The 7136-nt window shown below is 35.8% G+C and overlaps 1 pseudogene; it reads right to left on the reverse strand.

The window, feature by feature from the left end:
- Positions 1–1078: 1078 nt before the first annotated feature.
- LOC101439236 (transcription factor SPT20 homolog) lies at positions 1079–4709 on the reverse strand (annotated as a pseudogene).
- Between the last annotated feature and the right edge of the window lie 2427 nt (positions 4710–7136).

Genomic DNA, 7136 nt, shown 5'->3' on the forward strand with positions numbered 1-7136 from the left:
AACAAACTAAGCATATGACTTAGAAAGTTAGAAAAAGAATAACAAAATAAAATGGGAGCAGAAGAAAGAAAATAATTAAGATTAAGGAAGAAAATAATGAAATAGAAAAATAGGAGAACCCGTAAAGGAATAAAAAATCTGATGCTTTGGTAAAATCAATATAATAGCTAAATTGTTAGTTCATATAAATATAGAGAAGACACGAGGAAGAACAAATATGCAAAATAAATAACTATGCAAATAAAAAATAAAATTGAATTATCCAATTCTATAGAAATACAATTTAGAAATCTAGATATAATTTTTTAAGTAAATGTAATTTATGAAATCTAATTCCAGAAGAATATGGTAATCTAAATAGAATGATTCCCATGGAATAAAAAAATAACAACATTTATTTATTTTTTTTGCAGCTGCCCTTTTGGAAGTTTATTCTTATTAAAATGATCAAAGAATTGCACAATACAGGATCATTTTTTTAAATAAAAACAATTTTAAATAATGTAAATGATATTAATTGTGGAAATGGTTAAATTGTGATATATTCATAAAATGGAATATTCTCTCACCATTAACATTATGATGCAGAAGAAAGTGTAACATGAAACAATCTTGTTAGGTGAAATTAAAGGATTTTAAAATAGCACATATTTGATTCTATTTTCTGTATAGTTGCATAGAAATAATGCTAGTAGAATTTCAGATGTTTTTCGCCTTTCTCATTTTATTTGTGTGTATCTTCCAAAAATTTTAGGTCATTCATGAACTGTAATTTTGAAATAATCACAAAAATGATCACCAATCTTATAGAGATAAACAAGTTGGGGAAATAAATGATATGATGAAAACTAAATGCTACTAGCCATCCACTTTTTTTCTTTAACCCATTTCCCTGTTTGTTTGTTTTTTTAAATCATAGGGTTGTGCTTCTGTATAAAGTTTGTACATCTAGTAATGTAAAACATTGAAATGTTTTTAAAAAAGTAAAAAACTAGGAATCCCTTTGATTCAATGCTCATGTTTTTAAAAAGATAAACAAACTCAGAGTTTAGAAGTGGTTGGCATGCCTCTCTTCAATTTACTTTTTGACTGGCTGCCTCTATATGAATGACGATGTATTTGAGCTATTTGTGTTGCTCCTGTTGCCATAGCTATTTGATGCTGCAAGAATTGCAACTGTAGCTGCCTGGGACTGCATGCAACTCCCTACTCGAGTAAGGTGATTAATAATTACAGCAGCAGCCTGCTGAGTGGAAAAGGCCAGATCCTGGTTGGTTGAACGTTGTTCGGAACTCTGTTCCCCTGGTTGTTGAGGACAAGAAGTGGGTTGTTGAGGTTGCTGATGTGGTGTAAACTGAGAGAGCAGCTGCTTTTGCTGCTACTGTAGCTGCAGTGTGTTACAAATGAGTGAACCTCCTGAAAGCTGGAGTAGATTGAAGGGCCTGAGACTTTTAAACCTAATGGACACCTGCTAGAGCAGTGCATTTGGGAGCAGACATCCAGAGGTATGTCCAGTCAGAATTATTCCTGCAGGAGTTATGGCACCAGGGGAAGAGCCCAGCATGGGGTTTGAACCACTCATGAAAGCCTGGGCTCCATAGAGCCCACCACATTAAGTCCAGCAGAGTTTGCCATGACCTGGTTGGCCGTGGTTCCTGTGGTTGTGGATGTCGCTGTGGTGGAAAGAGGAATGTTTGTTTCAGGCATTACCTGGCTCAGATATTTTTGCTGCTGAGCAAAATGAGTTAGCAGAGTGGGCTGAGGGTTGGAGTTTGAATCTTGGGGAGTAGGGGTGGCAGAAGGGGAAATAGGAAAAGAGCTCTGAGCATCAAGAGGTTGTGGGGCAGAAGAAGGGGTTGGTGTAGGAGTAGATGGCTTAGGAGTTCCAAATCCTGCTCACTGAGAAAAATAAAATTGCTAGTTTATTATAAATGGCCAGTCCTTTTAAAAGTAAATGTAACAGGATTTTGTCTAAGTCCTTGGCTAAACTGCAAGAAATGAATTTCAAGAGCATGCCATGTTGATTACAGCAATAATTTATTAAGGTAGGGAGGGGAGAGAAATGGGAGAAAATAACAGATCATGGGTCCCAGGTAATGAGGAAGGGGCTGAAGAGTGATAAAGTGGGCTGATTTACAGTTACAATTCCCCATTATAATTATGAATGCCCAGGTTTTATTTGTGTGTTGATCCAGGCAGGTATGAAGAAGCCAGAATAAGGGACAAATAGGCACTGGGACAGGTCAAACCATTGATTATTCCACCACTTTGCTAATAGCAGGGGAGGAGTCCCAGCTGTTTGCTGTTTTGATTGATTACACCACCCATCAATTCCCCCGAGGGCCCAATGATAAAGTCCCTGGAGAATATTTGGGGCTTCTTCTGGCTTCCAGAGGAAATCTCATTCTGAATTGGATTTCTCATGAAAGTTTTCCAGCAGCCATCTTGGGGGTACCAAAAGACAGGTGGACTTCTTGCCAGGTTCCAGATCCATCTATTGATTCCCTATTTTACCTGCTTTATAAAGTTAATGGAATCTTATTAGCTCTGATAATTTGCTCCATTTTATTAAAAAGGAGTAAATTGCAAGTATTAATTTCTACACATCATACTTGAGCATTGTTACATTCAATTACAATTAAGGATGCAGTATATAACTTAAAGATTCCATCAGAGATATTATTACATTAACAGTAAAAATATGTGTATGTATTCTACCATGATGCCCTCTTGAAAATTAACTTCCTGCATGCTGCCTTTGGCCTAAAAGTTTAAAAATATTCGAGTTAACTTTTGTTATTTACATGTTCATTAATTTAGGACTTTATTTTAAAATATTGCTTATATTCTGTAACAGTCTCAGATTAACTCCATTTAATTTATATTTAATAAATTATATAGGGTTAACAATCATATTGGCACCTAAATATACATGTTTAATTCCTAACACATTGTTTATCCTGACAACAAATTTATAAAAATCAGTAATAAAGCAAATATTTTGATAGATGATACTGCATCATTGTGTGCATTTTTAAAATGTAGAATATATTGAACATGTTGTGAATGAAGTATGCAGTTTATTAATTTTTTTTTTTAAAGTAAAACCAAAAGCTCTTGAGATGTTTTCTTTTTAGCTTTCGTGTCTTTGTGATGAGCTGGCAGGTGACAGGGCAGCTGGAGAAAGCATGTTAACTTGACTGAGATTCATGGATGACTTCCAAGAAAGACTTGGTGCCTTAGGAGTAGGAGGAGAGTTGGGGATTTAAGAAAACTGCTTGCCTATTGTGCAGTAAAATAGTTACCTGAGGAATTATTTCCTGAGCTTGAGGGAAGTTTTATGGGTGGTAGTCGATGTTTTACTCCCTTCTCCAATATGAAGACTGAACTGACACATTCTCAGGCTGTTTGGTTTCTTTCCCTGGAGAAAGTTGATTCAGACTGGCTGAGCCACGGGAGCTGTGTTACATCTTGATTGGACATTTGGCCTCATTCTGGACCAATTCCTGGTACTGACTGACTACTCTCTCAGCATCAATCTTTAATCCAAAAGTGAACCAATTTGAATGATCGTCTGTGGAGAAGGAGGATGCAGTCACTTGGCTGTCACTTTCCTCTTTTCTGCATGACTGTTTTACCATAGGATGGGGGGGTCACCAAGTGACTGCATAAGGTCAGCTTTGTTTTTTGAGACTGATTACCAGCTTCACTTTCAAACACATAATCATCTTTCACATCATGAGCTGGCCACACTGTTGGTTGTGAGTCATCAGATTTGAAAGACTTTTCCCCTTCAGCATATTTCTGCACATCCACTTCAGAAGGTACAGCCAAATTATGGAGACTGTTTCCACATATCTAAACAGTTTCCTGTTTTAGAAATTTTGAGATCATAGTGCTAACCTGCTTTTCATTCTTTTCTTTTTTGTAAGAAATCAAGTAATCTTAGCTGCGGAGGAGGTGGACAGTGAGAAAGATCCTGCTGTTCATTCAGAGAGGACTTGGAATGTCTCTTGAAATGCAGTTTCATTAGAGAAGTGTTCATCTTCTGCATGTTGTAGAGCAGTCTGTTGGCAGTGCAGGTTACTCTCACAGAAGGATCCCAACACAGTGGTTCAGCTGCAGCTAAGATCAGTTGGCTCTCAAACAAATGTTTGTCTTTCTGGGTCCAATTATGGTTATCACTTGTTATTGAAGGTATATCACAGATTAAAGTCTGCATTGCGGGACATATAAGTATATGCCTACTTTTGCAACCAGGAGATTTCATATTACTAGATTGCCTGCAGTCACATAATTCTGCTATGACACACCAATAATGAGAAATATTAACTGCTGTTTTTCCAGGAGATCAATCAAAATAGGAGATAATTCTTCTGCATCCAAGTATTCAAGCAACTCCTCTCATAAGGCAGTCAAATGGTCTCAGAATCCATCCATTTTTTTTCCCTAAGCATCAAAGAATATCCCCCATTTTCTGGGTACAGGTTGACCATGAAATATGACAATATCTCTTGCATAACAAGCTTCTCTAACAAGTTCATATTTCTTAACTCCTTAACTTCAGGGCCTTTTTTTTTTCACATTCTTTAATATATAAGTCATTAGGTTTTTGAATTATAGATTTTCTTCCTTTTGGAAGGTCTCTGTTGGGCACTTTCAATGACATACTCCACACGATCCAGAGCTAGTGTTAAAGATTGTTGCATTGTGGTATAAGATAGAGATTCAAAAAGAAGAGAAAATGTGAGTAGTTGAGGTTTGACAAAAACCATGTCTTTAACATCAATCTTATGGTACTGTGCATGCCACCACCATGCTGGGCATCTTTATAGCATTTCCAGTTAGGCCCCAATGCAACGGAGGTGTGGGGTCCGACCAGCCCCTCACTCAAGAGGGCGCGTCCGCACTTCCCAGGCCTGTAATCCCGACATAGAGGTAGCAGTTCAAATCATTGTGGGAAAAATACATGAATTCAGTAAATGAGTTTTGAACAACTGAACAACCAATTTTAAATAAATGAGTTGAGGAAGCAGGAGTAGCTCAGTGGTTGATCACCTGCTTTGCAAATACTAGTTCCAATCCCCAGTACCTCCAAAAAAAAAAGGAAAAAAAAGTGTTGAATCCATACCACATGCCTATTAAGAGAAGAAATTACAAATAAATCTAAGCTTTAAATGTTCACAGTAAACTATGGTGTAACTAGAGGAAAGATTATATTATTTGTTTACTAACTTTTGTGTGGGAAAGAACTTTTGTTTCAAAATCCAGGAAGATATGAAAGAAAAGATTGATAAGTTTGACAACATAAAACAATATGTATTGAAAAGATAAGCCTAAAGAAACAATCTGCATATAGAAAGATTTCTTGCATTCACATGTTATAAAATGACAAAAACACCTGTAAACAATAGGGAAAGAATATGAACACGATACTCATAGAAAAGTAAATTAATAAAAGCCCTAAAACAAACATTCCATAACAATAGAAAGGACAAATAAAACTTAATATATCATTTTTCACTAACCATATTGGAAAAAAGCACCTGTAGCAGTTTGATATGGTTATGAATTCCAAAAATCGATATTGGATTATATTTGTAGTCTCGTCTGTACCTGGGCATATTTAAGTTATGATTAGGGCTTTAACTGGGCCACATCATTAGGGCTTTGAATCCCTGCCCCTTGGAGGGTGGAGACTCACAGATAAAGGCATGGCAAAGGACAGAGTTGAGGGTTCTCAATGTTGGAGTTTTGATATTGGAGTTTGATGCTGACATCTTAAGCTGGAGCCCCAGGGAAAGAGACAGAGCCGTTCAGCCTACAGCTGACTTTGTGGAAAGAGGCAAAACCTAGAGAGCCTCATAGTCTACAGCTGACCTTATGGAGAAAACAGAGGCGCTGAGGCCAGAGGAACCCTGGAAGCCGGATCCCTTACAGATATCGGCAGCCATCTTGCTCCAACACTTGAAAATAGACTTTGGTAAGGGAAGTAACTTATGTTTCATGGCTTGGTATCTGTAAGCTCCTACCCCAAATAAATACCCTTTATAAAAACCAACCAATTTCTGGTATTTTGTATCAAAACCTCTTTGGCTGACTAACAGAGTATCCAAAATTTGAAAGCAAAACTGTATACATTCTTTGGGGAAGTGTAATTTGATATATTCTTCATGAAGATCAATTTAGCACCATTTAACAGAATTATTAGTTCATATATCCTTTGATTTAACATTTTCTGTTCTGGTAATTTATGCAGATACAGTGCATTCAAAAGGACAAATGTTTATTTCAGTATTATATAGGGAAAAAATGCTGAAGTTGAGAAATAGTCTATATGCCCATCAGTTGAGAACCTGTAAAATAAATCACAAAACTTATAGAGGGACTGAGAAAAAAGGAAAAGAGAGCGAAAGTATTCCAAAATCTACTGGTATATAATAAATCAATGTGAAGAACAGTGTGCTTAATATTGAGTTATTATTTATGGAAAAATAGGGAGAAAACAATTTTACATCTGGATTGCTTATATGTACATTAAAATATTTCCAATAAGATACACACAAATATAATACATTTTTATTTTTTTTTATTTTTTAAGGAGAAACTTGCTTAGAGCAGGAGAGAGACTTTCCAGTGCAAATTTTCTTTACATTTAATTTGGAATGGTGTGAAAACATTACCTATTCAAAAAATGAAATAGCAATAAATTAACACCTAATTTTGTAGCCACCATTTTCTTACTTGACTAATGCAGAAGACTTTTAGGGATTAAAGTAAATATAATAATGTTATATATTATATGAAATACATATTATGATGTTGATTTTTATAGTGCTTTTTTGCTGTAAATAGGAGGAGACCTGGAGTAAATTCTACTTTTATATGTAAACAGAGGCCCAGAATGTAGTTTTGGCCATATGAATGCAGGAATGGGCAATTTGAAAGTAACTATAATTGGTACTCAGTGAAAGGCAATATAATACTCATAGGAGAATTGATAATAATAGTACAAATAACAATAGCATTGTCACTGGAATAAATTCACACAGACCTTTTTTCATCCTTTGCTCATTCCATGGAAATAAAAGATCAGGAGAGAGAATCTGGATGGCTGAATTTTTGGATTAATCTGG

The sequence above is a fragment of the Dasypus novemcinctus genome, chromosome 8 (assembly GCF_030445035.2).
Source record: "Dasypus novemcinctus isolate mDasNov1 chromosome 8, mDasNov1.1.hap2, whole genome shotgun sequence".
NCBI lineage: Eukaryota > Metazoa > Chordata > Mammalia > Cingulata > Dasypodidae > Dasypus > Dasypus novemcinctus.